This window comes from Canis lupus, chromosome 14, assembly GCF_011100685.1.
Source record: "Canis lupus familiaris isolate Mischka breed German Shepherd chromosome 14, alternate assembly UU_Cfam_GSD_1.0, whole genome shotgun sequence".
NCBI classification, from domain to species: domain Eukaryota; kingdom Metazoa; phylum Chordata; class Mammalia; order Carnivora; family Canidae; genus Canis; species Canis lupus.
Genome location: NC_049235.1, coordinates 35314904 through 35333956, shown reverse-complemented (window position 1 = coordinate 35333956; position 19053 = coordinate 35314904). Strand labels below are relative to the sequence as shown.

Sequence of the window (19053 nt, the reverse complement as noted above, 5' to 3'; positions counted from 1 at the left end):
CCCCTCAAATTCATATGTTGAAGCTTCAACCTCCAATGGGACTGTGTTTGGAGAAAGGACTTTTAGAGGCACTTAGAATTACCTGAGGTCCTAAGAAGGGGGGGGGGGTCTTATTTGATAGAATTAGTGTCTTTATAAGAAGAGATACCAGAGGGTGCTCTCTCTTTCCATTCCCCAACCCACCATGTGAGGACACAACTACGAGTCAGCTGTCTACAAGCCAAGGAGAGAGCTCTCAGCTGAAACCATGCTGGTTGGCACTTTGGTCTTGGACCTCAGCCTCCAGAACTTTGAGGGGTAAATGTCTGTTATTTAAACACTCACACTGCGGTATTTTGTCATGTCTTCCCAAGCAGGGTGATACACCGTTTGCTAAACACCACCACTTCTCTCATCTCATCTTTCAAAAGACCTCAATTAAGGTAGGTTTTCTGGGGGAAGCCTTCCATAAATGATCCATTTGGCTGTGGCATCTACCTTTCATGCTCTCAAAGCATCATACTACCATCATCCTATCCCTCATCACAGTATTATCACTTCATATTTCATATTTGGATGAAATATGGACTAGATACCACAAAGCCGAAGAACCCTGTAGCCTGAGGATCTTGCATGGTATCTGATACAGTGATGTCTGTGAATATTTTGTTGAATTAATTTGACTGTTTGAAAGGGCAGGCTATTTTCACTCATTCTCTCTCTTTCCTAGCAATGAAAAGTCTGTATTGAAATTTTTGAAAAATGTATTGAAGAAAGGACCAAGGAATAACACCTCCAGGACAGTAAACTGATTTAAAAGAAAATGGTCTTTCATATGATTTATAAATATCCATGAGACTAAGGCCAAATAAAGAAAGCAACTGTGAAAGTCTTTCTGAAGTATTTTATAAATCTTCTGTGTGTCGTATTACACAGTGGCTGCAGGTAAGGGCTTTGAGGTCAGGCTGCCTTCAGTGGGATCCCAGCTTGCCACTTACCAGGTGAGTGACCTGAGGAAATGTACTGCATTTCTTTGTCACTCATTTCCTCAGGTGTATATTGGGGATAATAAATAGTATCTGCCTCTTAGGATTATTGGGGAAAATCATATGAAAAAACACAGGTAAGGGTTCTCAGACTAATATTCAGCACATACTGAGGATGTGACAAATGTTAGCAATTTTAATTTTCTAGATTAATAAAGCAGGTTTGGGCAAGGGCAAACTGTAGGTTTGTTTGCCCAACAAGTCCCAGGTGAAGGGTTGGGACTGTACTCTTGCAGGCAGTGTTAAGAATTATTGATTTCCACGGGCTCTCTTTCTGAAGTTGCCATGTCCAACACACCATATTTTATTTTATTTATACCCCACTGTGTTCCAAAAAGGATTTCAGGAAGCTTACAGATAAACATAAAATACAACAAGTAACATGAGTTAAAGGCAGAATGAAAGAAGAGGGAAAAACAAGAGTGAGAACAAAGTTGGGCTAGGAATAAATAATATATTACTAGAAATTATGAGCATGTTAAAGCTTTAGATGAAGCCCTAAATCAAGAGAAGCTAGGGTAGGAATGTTATTTTAATTTCTCCTTCATCCCCTCTCCCCCTTTTCTTCGGGATGATTTAAATGCTATTTTAATTTTTAAAAACCCAAACTATTGAAGTTACTCTCAGCATCAAATAATTATATAGTTATGAAGACTGATGTTCTGTATTGCAGTTGATGAAGGTATATTTAAACTTATAAATAGATATGCCTATTAATTAATGGAAAGGAAGGGGCTTAATATTAGTTAAGTACCTCTGACCTACTGGATACCAGTTCAAGCTTTCACCCAAGTCGTTTTTTGATACCACGACCCTAGGAAGTAATTAAATATCCATTTTATAGACACAGAGAAGTAAAGTATCTTAATTTACCACAGTTATGAGTATGTAACTCAAACGGACATCTGTCTCTGATGCCTGAACTGCTATCACCATACCAGGGGCATATCTTCAAGAGAGAATACAAACATTTGCCCAAACACATTAGGCAAATACTTAGTTTAATTTTCTCATTGAGAGATTTTCTTGCTAAGTGTTATATATCATTACTTGGCTTTTTTTTTTTTTATATGTAATTGGCAATACTGGCAGAAGAAGAAACATTTACGAGTTGTTGGAAGATAAATCTTAGCAAAGATCTGCAGGTCTACAGGAATCACTCAGAAGTTCCAGATCATTTTGCTCATGTGTAAGAAAACCCCCCAATAAACAAAAGTTACAGACACTAATGGATGTTGTTTCGGGAGTAAGTATGGTGGACTTGAAGCCTATGACAGATCAGAGAAGATCTTTGGAAATGTATGTGGAGTCAAGGGGGAAATGAAGATGTTAGAGTCATTATGTTCATTTTATTCACGTCTTAACTGTAAATGGAACTATGACCATTTCTTCCTCCCAGAGGTAACCTAGACTCAAAAAGCACAATGAAGGAGAAATTAAAATTGAGATATCTCTAGTCATTCCTTCTCATGACCCTCATCCCCCCGCAGTAAGATAGAAGATTGTCACTAATTTATTATTACACAGGAGCAGTTTGAGTTAGCTAGTGAAATACCAGGTCTAAGCATAGTAACTATGGTTAGTTCAGGTCTCCGACTAGTCCATGAATTGATAGTTTTCGGTTTTCCCACAGCTGTAACTTTGCACATGACCTGCAATCTGCTTTGATTGTACTGTTCCTCCCTTGACCCACTATCCTGAAAAATATCCTTTTAACTCTGAACTAAAACCGACCCCAAAAAACTGGACATGTGCCACACTTTGTATTACAAATCTCTGAAGTTTGGGTTAAGGCAGGAGTGTGGACAAACTGAGCAAATCCAGCTGGCTGCCTATTTTTGTAAATAAAAATTTATTGGGCCACAGCCATGCTCATTGGTTTGTGTATTGTCTGTGGCTGCTTTTGCGCTACATTGGCACTGTTGAGTGGCTATGACAGGGACTGTGTGGATCACAAAGCCTAAAATATTTACAATCTTGCCTTCTATAGACTTTTGCCAACCCTAGAGGTAAGAGGGCAGAGATTTTTCTTATTTTCACATGTGAAAGGACAAAACAAAACTAAAAATATGTGATAGAGGTGTTGTTTTCTTCCTGGTGTGCTTTTCTGTGTTACGTGAATTTTCTCTAAAAACATATTTCTAATTTAAAAATATTTTTAAAGCTTTGACTCAAATGGTATTTTATCCATGAAGCCTTCTGCTATGGTCTGCTTCCCATATGTTTCCATGGAAGTATTAGATTTTTCTATATTAGTAGTTATCATACTGCATAGCAATCATTGTTTCCATATCTGTCTCCTAGACAGGCCCATGTACTTCATAATGACATTGGGCTAAGTGCTTTCGAGGGCCTAACCCAGAACACGATGATTTTATAGAATGTTGAGAAGAAATACTTCTTTATCTTTATAGTTTACAGAATATTTCCACAATGGTTATTTAATTGTCTTACTATTTTCACTCAAATGTTGCCTAATCAGAGAAGACATCCCTGAATATCCATAAAAAAATAGCAGCTCATTACACTCTAACCGCTTTATTCAATTTAATTGCTTTTATAACACATATAACTACTTGACATAGTAATTGTCTATGGATGGCCCTTCTACCCCCATGTCCCTAGAATGTAGGCTTCCCAAGGTGTAAATACTTGGTATCTACAGTTCATTGCTATATCCTCCCCATTGCCTAGAACACAAACTCATTAGAGTAGAGCTATTCCTGTCCTCATTTTACAGATAGTAAGGAAACTAAGATGGAAGATGTTATTTTTTGTTTTTAAGTAAGCAGGATTTTATTTGAATTACATATAATTGTTTTGTTTCTTTTTCCTTGAAAATAAAGACTAGCTTGCACATTTAAAATCTCCTATTTATATATCATTTTTGAGGAAGATAATTTTTCAAACTACAGCCTCTTTTCTAAGAGAACATCCTTTTTTGCATTTAATTGTCTATTATCTATTTTTATTTATTTTTTGTGATTTTAAGCAATTTTTTTCAGCTTTACTGAGATATGATTGACAAAATTATAAGATATTGAGAGTATGAAGACATGATGGTATGTATATATATATATGTCTACATTGTGGGGTTTTTAAAAAGATTTTATTTATTCATTCATGAGAGACATAGACAGAGACATGGACATAGGCAGAGGGAGAAGCAGGCTCCCCTCAGGGAGCCTTAGGGGGACTCAATCCCAGGATCATGACCTGAGCCAAAGGCAGACACTCAACCACTGAGCCACCCAGGTGTCCCTATGTATGTATACATCGTAAAAGAGTTAACACATTCATCATCTCATATATTTACCTTTTTTGAATAAGTTTAAATTGATTGCTTATAGTCACATTGATGGTAATTTTGGGTCAGGAGTAATAAATGAGGACAAAAAGAGACAAGAAATGGTGGAGGGGGCAAAGACAGAAGAAATAAATTCTTTGTGGATCAAATGTATCAGGAAAAACATTTGGCTAGAAGGAAAGAAAATGAAAACTGTCTGTCTCAATATTAAGAGTGGTGATAATAGTTACCAGCAATACTGGTATCTCATAGAGTATTAATAGCTATTGCATATAAGATGCTCATTTTATATACCACTAAGAAAGAAAAATATTCCCAATTAAGCTATGCTATACCATTGATTAGTATGTGCATCCTAATTTCAGAGTTGCTAAAATGGAAAAAAAAAAGTGTGCTAGAATCAATGTAATGAAGTGAACCACCACCTTCTCCATCCCCTGCCTGACCAACAACCAACTGTCATTTTTCAGTTGTCCACTGGCTTTCACAATTGCCCTTGGAGTCCTTATAACAATTTCTGTCTTTTTAAAAATTTTATTTACTTATTTTAGAGAGAGAGAGAGAGAGCAGGGAAGAGGAGGGGCAGAGGCAGTGGAAGAAAGATTCTCCAGGAATCGCCCTGCTGACTGCAAAGCCAGAGATGGGGCTTGATCTCATGACCCTGACATCATGATCTGAGCTGAAATCAAGAGTCATTTGCTTAACAGACTGAGCCACCCAGGCACCCCAACAATTTCTGCTTTCTAGAAGAGGAACTAAATCTTATAGCAGTTAAGTAATTTTCTTAAGATCACAGCACTAATCTGGGATTTAGTCCACAACCATGATGTGTATATTTGCAACTAATTTTTAAAAAATTTATTCATAAGTATTTGATGATCATCTTCTGTTTTAAAAGTGTTACAATATGGGCAGCCCCGGTGGCGCAGCAGTTTAGCGTCACCCGGGGTGTGATCCTGGAGACCCCGAATCGAGTCCCAGGTCAGGCTCCTCGCAAGGAGCCTGCTTCTCCCTCTGCTGTGTCTCTGCCTCTCTCTCTCTCCCTGTGTTTCTCATGAATAAATAAATAAAAATCTTTAAAAAAATTGTTACAATATTATCATACCAAAAATTGCATTTTGTTAAAAAAATTTAAAAATATTATATTAAAATTAACAATAATCCCTTTATATCATCTGATATTCGATCAAATTTCAAGTCTGTGATGTAAACATTTTAAAAATGACTTTGAGATACAACTCATATGCATTAAAATTCATCCTTTTGAAGTGCACAATCTAGTGCACAATCTAATGACTTTTTAGTATATTCACAAAGTTGTGTACACATCACCACTATCTAATTTCATCACCACTATCTAATTTCAGTATATTTTTACCACCCATAAAAGAAACATCCCACTAGCAGTCACTGTCCACTTGCCCGCAAACTCCCCAGCCCTAGGCAGCCATTAATCTTTGTTTGTTTCTATGGATTTACTTTTTCTGGACATTCTGTATAAGAGGAATCAAGCAATATCTAGGCTTTTGTACCAGACTCCTTTCACTTAGCATGTTTTTCAAGGCTCATCCATGTTAAAACATGTCTCAGTACTTCATTCCTTTCTGTGGCTCAATAGTAGTCTATTGTATGGATTTATTACATTTTTTAAAATTATTCATTCATCAGTTGATGGACATGTGGGTTGTTTTGCCATTTTGGTCATTATGAATAATATTGCTATGAACCTTTGTTTATGAGTTTTGTGTGGACATATGTTCTCAATTCTTTTGGATATAATATATATATATGGAATTTCTGGGTCATATGGTAATTGTATGTTTAACTTTTTGAAGAAATGCCAGACTGTGTTCTATAGTGACTGTACCATTTGATTCTCAACTGTAATATATGGGGGCTCCAATTTCTCCACATCCTTACCAACACTTGTTATTGTTTGTCTTTTCTTATTATACCCAGCCTAGTGGGTGTGAAGCAATCTCAGTGTGGTTCTATTAACTTTTTAAGTATCAGTTTCTAAAACTGAGAAAAATATATATATAATTGATCATTATGACTGTGATTTCTGAAAATTTGGCAAATTGTCTTTAAAGCCACATGTGTACATATTCACCTCCCTTAAATTCCCAGGGCTCAATCTGACGGATGTTAACACTCCTGTGGAGTAAGTTGGGAGGCAAATCATCATCTCCAGGAGATACGAGCTGAGAAAGGCCGCCAGCCAAACATAAATCATCCTATTCGCGGTTCAGTGCTTTATTACCAGGTCACTCTGCCCATGGATAAGGAATGGAAGAAATAAGAGACACAGAAAGGGCTCACCGAATTGTAACCTCCATTAGAATATCTAAATTTAACACAGAACCTGCATCTACAATATGTCTTTTTATGATTTGTCCCACTTACTTTTAAAGCCAGGAAGGTGACAATAAAAAGACTCTGTATCATGTAAAATGACACATTTTATTTTTCATATTTGTTCCCCAAAGAGGTAACATTGCGAAGAAATAGCATCTTGCTGAAAGCCAGAGTACTTCCATCATTTATGAACTCTTCATGGCACTGGCGGAAAGGCAAATATTTCAGTTCTCAAAAATCAAGACACATTTAACTTTTAACATAGAGTCTTGTTATAAATTGTGTATGTACATCTGTATAGAGATCCATTTTATATCAGATATCTCAGCCATAAGAAATCATTGCATAGTGCTGTTTGTCAATCAGAACAAGACTGCTATGTTTATATAAGAAGTTCCTTTTTGATGAAATAATGGACAGAAGCAAAAGGGCAACAAAATATCAGCCCCTACAAACCAGTTGCCCCAAATACCCACATTCAAATATCTATTTGAATCCTTCAAATATCTATTGCATGAGTTATCTCTTTCATATCTACTCTTGGAAAAAAAGAAACAAAATGGGATCTTTTAGGTTAAGTTGCAACCCTTGAATGTGTATTTTATCATTAAGGTATTACTAAATATTTCTAAAATGTTTTTCCAGATCAATCTATTGTCATAGCCATATATTAAGATTCTAGAACCAGTTGATACTTTTTTGAATATCCACTGTACTAATTCACTGCACATATACTGAGTACCTACTATGTGTAAGGCACCAGGCAAGGCTATTCTTCTCTTGTTGGTCTAGCTAACATTAGCAATGAGAACTTACTTGCTCTCTAAAATGTTCTGACCAGGTAATTGTATTGCTCTATCCTTCATGTACTTTAAATCATTTTTCAAGGCTCACTTCACAGTTGAGGAACATCCTATTTAAAACTGAAAATCTCCCTCCCATACCTCCACCTTAAACCATTTACTTTCTCTGTCGTATTTTCTTCAAAATACTTATTACCTTCTAATCTCATTTAATTTAGCTGTTCATTTTATTATTTTCCTTACTATAAGCTTTTTTTTTGTTTGTTTTACAAATTTTATTTATTTGAGAGTGAGAGTAAGTGAGAGAGAGAATATGAGCAGGGCAGAGGAAGAGGAAGAAGCAGAGTCCCCTGTTGATCAGGGAACTTGATGGAGGGCTCAATGTCAGGACCCCGGGATGACAACCGGAGCTGAAGGCAGACATTCAAACGAATGAGCCACCCAGGTGCCCATATAGCATAAGCTTTATGAGGGCAGAGACTTTTGTCTCTTTTCTCCCCTGCTCCCATTGTTTTATTTCCAGGATCTGAATAATCCTTGGCACTTAGTGCTCAATAAACTGTTCTTGAATAAACAAATAAATGGAAATGACCACTACTTACTGGGTAGTCATAGTTTTTGGGTTCCCAGATGTCTTTGATTTTTTTTTAAAGCACACATTTATTAGCCCTTTCTTAACTTTGATTCTGACTTTGGATAAACTCCTCATACTTTTTTTTTTTTCATTTTTCTGGTTACATATTTGAGTTCTGTTCAGGAGCCCTTCTCTTCTCATTCTCTGTGTTGTCCTTTGTTATCTAAGGTGCTGGCCTGCTTTCTCTGTGTTGATGAGCACTACACCCTCTCCATTAAATCCTGCACTCCACTGCCTACAGGCCATCTCTACCTTGAGCACCTCAAATCAAATATGTCCCAAACAGAAATTATCATGTCTCCCCAATACCTACTGTAGACTAATAAACTTCATCTTCACCAACATCTTTATTTTTTTTTAATTTTTTTTATTTATTTATGATAGTCACAGAGAGAGAGAGAGAGAGAGAGAGAGGCAAAGACACAGGCAGAGGGAGAAGCAGGCTCCATGCACCGGGAGCCCGACGTGGGATTCGATTCTGGGTCTCCAGGATCGCGCCCTGGGCCAAAGGCAGGCGCCAAACCGCTGCGCCACCCAGGGATCCCTTCACCAACATCTTTAATACTCAGTCTCCTAAGGCAGCAATGTCTGAATCCTCAGTTCCTTGTTCTGACGATCTGATCAATGTGACCTCTTTAACACCCTGGACCCCAAATTCTCCACATCCACACTGTCACTGTCTTAGCCCAAGCCCTTATTCTCCAGCTCTGAGGAAACTGCGACCTTCTCTAAGAGAGGAAATCTCAGGAACTTACCACCCTATGCTACATTTGGAAGACAGAGGATTACATCTTTCCAGGGCTAGTTACAATAGCATGTGCAGCATTTGGGGCGGGGATGGGTTGGGGGTGGACGCTGTATTGCTACACAATCCAATGATCAGAAAAAAGCTAAACATAACCACAGGTGGGCTCGTCATGGAGGGGAAGGGGTGCAGTCATCTCTGAGACAGCTGGTAAAAATGAGAAAAGGAACCCCTGACTTGGGACCTGGCTTGACCAGTGTCTCTGTGTGGTTAGTAGCTGACCTGGCATTCATAGTTAGGTCATGGTGTTCTCAGAATCTCTCAGAATTCTAAAATCTGATAGGGTCACTCTTTGATTGCAATAAAGTGACACCCAAAAAAACCACACACACACATAAACACACAAAACCCCAAAAAACAAAAACAAACTTCATAGTCTAAGCACAGATGAAAACAAGATCATAGTATAAACCACAAAATGCCACATGTCCCCTTTCCCAGTTCACACGAGTGACTGCTGCTTCCATCACAATGACAGCTTTAGCCTCATTCTAGTCTTCCCTTATCCTTGATATGGTTTAAGATATCCAATCATAGAATTATTTCCACTTGTGGAGAGCATCCAATCCTGAGTAAAACTCTGTTTCCTTGACCCCTCCCCCAAATGATCTAAAACCAGGTCAAATCCCATAAAAAGTGCTCTCCAACACTGTCTTTTGAAATGGCTCTCAGATCCTCATGATGTGCACTCTCCCTTGTTGCAAGGAACAGCAGTCCCAGCTGGGAGCTCTAGTTTTGGTCTTGGTACTCTCCAGCCACCGGGCGTGAACTCTGGTATAGGAATAACACTCCATACACGATTGAACCAATCTAGCCATTTCTTTTAGGCAGTAGTAGAGGTTGAGTAGACAGAGATAAGATGGGTGACCCAAATTCAGGTTCTAACTCAAATGCCTGAGAACATTTGAATTACGCAGTCTTGAGAAATCTAGTTCCAAAGTAAATACATGGTTAAAGAGCTATCTCTTACTACTTTAGAATCCCATGGGTCATTGGATTAAATCCTTAAGATTTCAGATAACCTACACGTTTAAAGAATGTCTTCTCAAGTTGGAAAAAGGAAGCAATAGCTGGCTACCTTGGATGTTGGTGTGATGTTCTGTCTTTTCTCATTAATATGAGAGAAAAAAATCTTTCCCGAGTGCTCACTATGCTCTGCGTATTTTTTGAGGCATTGGAGATGCAATAGTAAACCAAACATAAAAATTCTCTCCTTGGGACGCCTGGGTGGCTCAGTGGTTGAGCATCTGCCTTTGGCTCAGGGCGTGATCCCCGGGGTCCTGGGTTGGAGTTCCACAACGGGCACCCCACGGGGAGCCCGCTTCTCCTTCTGCCTGTGTCTCTGCATCTCTCTGTATCTCTCATGAGTAAATAAATAAAATCTTAAAAAGTTTTTTTTCTCCTTCCTGTCTTAGATTTAATTGGGTATGAAAGGCAATAAAAATAAATACATAAGTCTGAAACCAGGAAAATATTAGCAAGTACCAAGTAATATGAAGATTGTTAAATTAGGGAAAGATAGAGTGTGTCTTGACAGTTCCTCTAGAAGAATGGATGGTATCAGAGAAGGCTGCTCTCAGGAGGTGACAGTCAGGCAAAGATCTGGATATCAAGAAAGAGCAGGCTCTGCATAGTTCAGAGAGAGGGTGTCCAGGCCGAGTAACCACGTAGAGCAAAACCTCTAAGGAACTATGAGGATTGTCTTAATTTGCTTGGGCTGCTATAACAAACTACCACAGACTGAGTGGCTTAAATAACAAATATTTATTTCTCATGATTCTGGAGGCTGGGAAGTCCAAGACCAAAAGTGCCAGTGGATGGGGTGTTTTTTTGCCCTGATCATTAGTTAAATTGCCAACAATCAAAGCCTAAGAAATACAATGAGAGTACACAGTAAAGACCTCTCTTCCAGGGAGCAGCAATATAAAGTTCTATTTAAAATCTGTGGAATGATGTGCTAGTAATAAAATGAATTTTCATTACAGTTTAAGGCATGAGTACTTAATTTGTATAACTTTCTCAATTCAAATACTTTGAATTACAGACCAGAAAAATTTTCCTTCTCAGTCTTAAATTTAATACTTTTTTCATGAGATGGACACTGATACTCTTGGCTTCTGCTTAAGAGGCTGGCACTCTCACAGTGCTTTGTGAGTCTTTTCCAGCTTTGCTAATGACAATGAGCAAACAGGAAAGTGGAATTTTAAGGTGATCAACTTATTTCTGGAGTCAATAGCCCTCATGTTTGTTCTACCTAAATCTCCACGTCTGCTTTACCAGAATGTACTTCCTTGAGACTCCTCCATGCAAAAGACTTGCATGCTGCCATGTACCCAGTAAACATACAAGACTGCCATCAACTATTTGTGGGAAAACCTATGTTTTGCTTAGTGATTGGTCAGAAGGGAACAGCAGCAGTGCTTAAGTAATAATAGTATACCAAATGTGAAGTTTTATTTCTCTGTGCTGAACCTCTGTGTGTCTAGTGGTGGATTAGCCACAGATATGCTCTGGGGTCTCCCTCATGAGGTCAAGCTCAGTCAAGTCCAGTTATTCTAGAAAAGTAGCACAACGAACCCCTTAGTGGAAAGACAAAAACCACATAAATACCAACGGAAACATTATTTTATCTGAATATGTGGCTTCCTAGAGATTCACATGGTAATATGTAGACATTTAGGCCTGATCATTTAGAGATTGTGGGATGATTTTCTGGTCTTGATACTGTGGATACTCTGAGAAGAAGAGCAACACTTTAGGACAAGGATTTCCTAAATTGGCTGAATGTCAGATTCCCTGAGGAGCTTCAAAATCAATCAGTTAATTTAATAAATACATTGGGGCTAGTTGAATTATGGCCTCCAAAAGACACCTATTTCCCATCCAAACATGTGATTATGTTACTTTAGGAACAGTGCTGATATGATTAAATTAAGGATCTTGAGATGGGGAGATTATCCTGGCTTACTGGATGGACCCGATGTAATCACAAGGTCCTTATCAGAGTGAGGCAGGAAGGTCAGAGTCAGAAAAGGAGGTGAGACTGAGTCAGAGGTTCGAGTGAAATGGGGTCATGATCGAGGAATGTGGACAGCTTCTAGAAGCTAGAAAAGGCAAGCAAATGTATTCCCCCCCGGACATCCAGAAAGAACATAGTCTTACCTACTTAGATCTCTGACCTCTGAGATTGTAAGAGAAAAAATTTGTTTTGCTTTATGTCACTAAATTTGTGATTTATTACAGAAGCACTAGAGAACTAATAGATACACTTTACTCAATTCCATTTCACAAATCATAAAGGTAATAGGTGTTTGTCACCACAATGATATAAAATAAAGATACAAAGAACAAAATCCCCTATATTCTCCATTCTGTACCTCTTCAAACCTTATTTCTAGCTCTTTAGTTAACTAGTTTTTAATTTATAGCAGATAAATGTTAAGTATCAAGGCCATTTAATTAGCTTACATTGCCCTACTACCATGTTCTTTCACTGAGAATGGCAGATTGCATAAATGGTCACAAATCATTCCCCTCTCTTTATCCAGGCCCCTCTGAAAAATGATTTGCAGCAATTCCCATCAAAAGGTGGATTTTATTTCCCATACTAACTCTGGGCTTCACCAGGTGACTTGGTTTGGCCAATGGGACAATAGTAAATATACCTCAAGCAGAGGCTGTTGGGAATTCTGCTTTTACGTGAACTAGGCCAAGCCAAGCCAAGCCATCCCAGACTGGAAGAAATTCCCACTCAATTCACAGAATCATGGCAAATAATACGTGTGGGTTGAAGCCACTAAGTTTCCAGATACTTTATTATAAAATAAAAAATAACTGATCCGTTAACTAAAGTTTTTGACACTTTTTCAGGTGCCAAAGGAATTTGATTTTTCTCTATGGGTCTGAATTTCTGAATAGAGTGATAGATAAAATCTACGTCAAGCTGAGGCACCCTATGGTTCAGTCTCAATAAGCAGTCACATTCGAAGATAGAATGGTAAAACAACAAGCAAATAAATAGGTAGCTAAAGTTAAAAGCAACTAAAGTATCTTCTGAAGTTTCTTGAGAGAATGCCAAAGGGGAATTACATTCATAATGCACTGTAAAATTTCTTAAAATCTTTTGTGCCAGGTTGTTTTTTTTTTTTCTCTCTCTCTCTCTGTATCTTCCACATGTGCCAGCTGCCTCCAAGTCCAAAAGCTCCCTCTTCTCTCTTCTGAAATCTCCAAAATCTTTCTCTCGCCACATCCACACCCCTCACTGCTATTGTCTCATTGGCCAAACCAAGTCACTTGGTGAAGCCAAAGTTAGTATGGAAGGTAAAATACACCTTTTTTTTTTTAAAAGGTTTTTAATTTATTTATTCATGAAAGACACATACAGAGAGAGGCAGAGACATAGGCAGAGGGAGAAGCGGTCTCCCTGTGGGGAGCCTGATGCGGGACTCGATCCCAGAACCCCAGGATCACACTCTGAGCTGAAGGCAGATGCTTAACCATTGAGCTACCCAGGTGCCCCAAAATCCACCTTTTGATGGGAACTGCTGCAAATCACTTTTCAGCGGGGCCTGGTTAGAGAGAGGGGAATGATTTGTGACCATTGGTGCAATCTGCCATTTTCAAAGAACATGGTAGTAGGGAAATGTAGGCTAATTAAAAGGCCTTGATACTTATTGCTTTCTAGAGTAACTCCCTGTCTTTTCTAATGTAAATTAACAAGCCAGCAAGCACTTGTCTGTTTTTGAACTTGTCTATTATCTGATGTTAACTTCATATCAACTGACAATCAGGAATGAAGTTGGAAAGATGAAATAATCTATAAAAATATGTCTGTAGTGATGGCAGTGGTCGGGCAGAAACCATGGAAATGTCTGTGAATATTTCTGCCTGTATCTCATAAGAACCTTTGGTAAATAAAGGCATTGGTAAAATTTATACTTCACTTTGAATGAAGTGGCTGAGAAGATTATGGCAAATTAAGTTAAAAGCTTTCTGGAAAAAGAAAAAAATCAACCCAATAACAGAATGAAAACTTCAGAGGATCTCAGCTGAACATGGAAATAGGTGATGATTGTGGGTGATGGAGAAAATGAGCCGTAAGTCTTGATATTGAAGGACAAACATGTTTACTATTATTAAACATGTTTTGTTAAAAATTTAAGGAACCATGCTAGAACACAGTAATAGACATAATTTCTAAGCCACTAGAGTAAGAAGACATCTAAGATAATTCAAGCAGTCTAGTTCAAGACGCAGACTACTTCAATTAAAATAATGTTAATCTTATAAAACAATTTGGGATGAACTGGTATTTTCATATTGTTCAGGCTTCTGTGCAGGAAAATCTTTCAGTATTTCCAAATAAGGCTTATAGTTTCTTTCTTATAAGTGCTGCACATTTTCTTTTGCATTTATTCTAGGTGTGTTGCTATACACTGCCATAAATAAGAACATAACCCTAACTTTGGATATTTTTAACATTTTTATATTTAAAATAGGATTAAGTTTTCACATTTCACTATGACTTTAGTGAAATTCTTAATGATTTTAAAAGATTTAGCTTTCTAAAAAAAAATTAGCTTTCTAAATATATAATTTTATTGAATAAAATAATAATTCCTCTCCTCCTTCCATTAATTATATCTCTTATTTCTATTTCATATCTTATCAATTGGCCACAATATTCAGAAGAATGTTAAATAATATTTGATATTGGACATCCTTTTCTTTTTAAAAAATTTTAATGGATCCAAAGAACAAATAATCCTATCACGAAATGGGCAGAAGACATGAATAGACATTTCTCCAAAGAAAACATACAAATGGCCAATAGACACATGAAAAGATGCTCAGCATCACTCGGCATCAGGAAATACAAATCAGGGATCCCTGTGTGGCGCAGTGGTTTGGCGCCTGCCTTTGGCCCAGGGCACGATCCTGGAGACCCGGGATCGAATCCCACGTCAGGCTCCCGGTGCATGGAGCCTGCTTCTCCCTCTGCCTGTGTCTCTGCCTCTCTCTCTCTCTCTCTCTCTGTGACTATCATAAATAAATAAATCGGAAAAAATAAAAAATATTTAAAAAAAAAAAGGAAATACAAATCAAAACCCCAATGAGATACCACCTCACACCAGTCAGAATAGCTAAAATGAACGTTAGGAAACGACAGATGTTGGTGAGCATGCAGAGAAAGGGGAACTCTCTTATACTGTTGGTGGGAATGTAAGCTGGTGCAGCCACTCTGGAAAACAGTATGGAGGTTCCTCAAAAAAGTTGAAACTACAGCTACCTTACCACCCAGCAATTGCACTACTGGGTATTTACCCCAAAGATACAAATGTAGTGATCTTAAGGGGCACCTGCACCCCAATATTCATAGCAACAACATGTTAGCCAAACTGTGGAAAGACCCCAGGTGTCTATCGAAAGATAAATGGTTAAAGAAGATGATATATATATATATATATATATATATATATATATATATCACACACAATGGACTACTACTCAGCCATCAAGTAAAAATGAAATCTTGCCATTTGCAGTGATGTGGATGGAACTAGAAGATATTATGCTAGATGAAATAAGTCAATCAGAGAAAGAAAATTATCTGATCTCACTCATATGTGGAATTTAAGAAACAAGATTATAGGGGAAGGGAGGTAAAAATAAAATAAGATGAAATCAGAGAGGGAGACAAATCATAAGAGACTCTTAATCATAGGAAACAAACTGAAGTTCGCTGGAGGGGGTGTGGGGAGAGGGACGGGGTAACTGGATGATGGGCATTAAGAAGGGCACATGATATAATGGGTCCTGGGTGTTATATAAGACTAATGAATCATCGACCTCTACCTCTGAAACCAATAATACACTATATGTTAATTAATTGAATTTAAATAAAAATTTTTAAAAAATTAATGGAAATGCCTTTCGTGTTTCACCATCAAACATAATGTTGGTTCTTGGTTAAGGAGAGAAAATTCTTATTCAAGTTGAGGAATTATCTTTTTTCGCCAAAATTTAAAAGAATTTTTATAAAATTAAGGAATGTTAAAAAAGATTAATGACTATTGAATGTGTTTACAACTACTCTTTAAAGCAACTAAAATAGATTGAAACATATTTTTAATATAACTTGAGTGTGTCCAATTAGATTAAAATGTTTCAAAAGTAGTACACAACAGGTAGGAAATTCCTCCACAACATGTAGGAAATTTATAATCAATAAGAATGTAAAAGTACAACAGGAACTTCGAGTTCCTACTCTTTTTCTCTTCATTTAAGCATAAAACTCCAGTGCATGCTTTTTAATATTATGCTTATTCAATTATTTTTGAATTTCTGTCACAAATATTTTTCCCCTGTAGGTTACAATACATCAAACTTGATTATTGCAGAAAGCTCTGACAGATATTTTAGTGAGTTAATTTGTACCTCTTAATGTTGAAATTTATATAGTTAGTTGACATCCTGGCTAAGGCAATAAAACACCGAGAAATAAAAATACAAGCTCATTCTGAGTCAACGTATGTTTTTGTATCTGCACCATAAAATTCTACATTTATGAATTTTGCTCATACGTTGTCATCTTATTGGAAGTAACAAATTGTTGTAATATGGATTTCTCTGAGTTAAAAAAGTAGCAATCTAAAGACCTAGTTTTGTTTGCTTAGCTTTTCTGGCTTCACCTTTAGAAAAGATCCTTAAAATAAATCTCTGTCTCAGTATCTCCATTTGAAGATTTGCTTCTAATAAGTTTTGCAGAAAATGTGTAGATTGTCTCTACTCTTTAATTCATTGATTGACAGCACTTATCGAACACCTACTATGTGCTCTACATGCTTGATTCATGAATAAAATAGAGATTCCTACCCTAGAGAAGTGTATATGCCCACAAACAATAAACAGGAAATATTACATGTGAATTATGTGGTGTGTTAGATTCGATATGTTAAGTGATAAGGGGCTATGGGCAGTATAGGAAAAAGTCCTCAATATAGCCCTCACTGCGGTGGGTTTGAGGAAATACTTGGCAATGGCAAGGAGTTAGCCAACTAGATGTTTAGGGGGAAAAGAGTTTCAGATAGTGGTGAGAGCTAAAGCCAAAATCCCAAGGCAAAATTATGCTAGGTTGTTCAAGTAACAGCAAATAGGCCACCATGGCTGAGAGTGAGTGAAGCCAAGACTAGATGAATCCAGAAAGATAATGGAGGGTGATTTAGAATTGCTGTAAGGATTTTGGCTTTCTTGGAGGCCACTGGAGGGTTTTGGGCAGAAACTTGACATCATATAACTTAGATTTATTAGAGATTCTGGTTGCAGAGCTGACAATAGCCTTCAGGAGGGCAAGGGTAGATGCAGTGAGATTTGTTACAAGTTATTTTATTTTATTTTATTTTATTTATTTTTTTTATTTTTATTTTTTTTGTTACAAGTTATTTTAGTATGCTGTCTACAAGCAATGGAGCACATGACCTGCACAGCAGGGCAAGTGTGAAAAAGTGGTCAGATTCTGAGTTTTATTCTGAAGGTAGAACCAACAGGATTTCCTAACCTATTAGGTAATGGTTGTAAGAGAGAAGAGTCAAGGATTCCAAGGGTTTTTGTTTTGTTTTGTTTTGTTTTTGTTTTTGTTTTTTTGGATTCCAAGGGTTTTGCCTGAGCGGATGAAAGGATGGAGTTGGCCCCAACCAAAATGAGGAAGGCTGCAGGTGGAGCAGGTTTATGCAGAGGAGTGGAAATCAGGAGTCCAGTTTTGGACTTGTTGAGCTCAAAATTTCTATCAGACATTAAAGTAGAGATGCTGAGTAAAGGGTTGGTTAAACATACATCTAGAGCTAGATTTATAAATTTGTAGCCATCAGCATTTAGAAGATAATTAAAACCTTGTTTTAAATCTTAATCCTTTATCAAGGATGATGCATAGAAAAACATTCACTTAAGAGATGCCAGAAATTGTGGTACAAAGGTAAAAGTATAAAAATGCCTAAGCAAAATAGATGCAGGATTCTTCTCTGGCAGGGGCAGAGAACACACTTCCAGGACTATGTTGTGTGTGGGGGTACATGTATCACCTTAGAGTCTAACATTAAGGCAAATATAATCAAATATCATAATCAATACAAATTCCTCAAAATAAAACTTTACCCACAATCCCCCCAGAAGTCTCAGTGCTGTCTGCAGTTTTCATGTTGTCCTCCAGAACTTACCCATTTATTTGTTTTAATAAGAAGAAATCTGCAATTTTAAACCAATGTTTTCACATATCATTGTATAACATTTCCTATATTATCTTTCGATTTCCTGATTATCACTGATAGCTGTATATTCTATTGAGTTGATATACGAGCATTTTCTTACCCCCAAGCAATATACAAACTTGGCTAAAAGCATTCCTACAGGGCACCCCTGGTAGCTCAGCGGTTTAGCGCTGCCTTCCACCTGGGGTGTGATCCTGGAGACCCGGGATCGAGTCTCACGTTGGGGGCCCTGCATGGAGCCTGCTTCTCCCTCTGCCTATGTCTCTGCCTCTCTCTCTCTCTCTCTCTCTGTGTGTGTGTGTGTCTGTCATGAATGAATGAATGAATGAATGAATAAATAAATAAATAAATAATAAAAAAAAGTCTTCCTACAATTATACAAAGGTAACAAACCAGGCTTAGAGGGAAAAGACTGAAAGGGAATGTGCTAAGAGAATCAGTCCTTGCCATCACAGCCCCGCTGCGACATCCTCCAGGAAGTCTTCCTTGAATCTTTACTTGAGCTAAGTGCCCTTCCTCCACGTGTCTAGCACCTCCTACTTTCTGTCACACTGTGGTGATGGCTGGTGGGGTTGTGGCCTCGCCCACTGCCAGCTCCATGAGTGAAACCACTGCTGTGAGCTTGCTCACCGTTGTCCGCCTGCTGCTCAATACACCTCTACATGGTCAAATACACAGATAAAGATGAACATTGGACGCCATGCTATGAACTGATGGTAGAGCACATCTCAAAGTTTGAGATGTTGCTCAAATGTCCTTCAACACACACATTTTATAACATTTAAAATGGTTCTACGGACTCCTGGGTGGCTCAGTGGTTGAGCATCTGCCTTTGGCCCAGGTCGTGATCCTGGAGAC

The 19053-nt window shown here is 37.7% G+C and overlaps 1 long non-coding RNA gene across 1 annotated transcript; it reads left to right on the top strand.

Moving 5' to 3' along the window:
• The first annotated feature begins 343 nt into the window (after positions 1-343).
• On the top strand, positions 344-868 carry LOC119867600. The gene is made up of 2 exons (XR_005369200.1): positions 344-422; positions 710-868. It is a non-coding gene; the product is annotated as an uncharacterized LOC119867600 (long non-coding RNA).
• Positions 869-19053: the final 18185 nt, after the last annotated feature.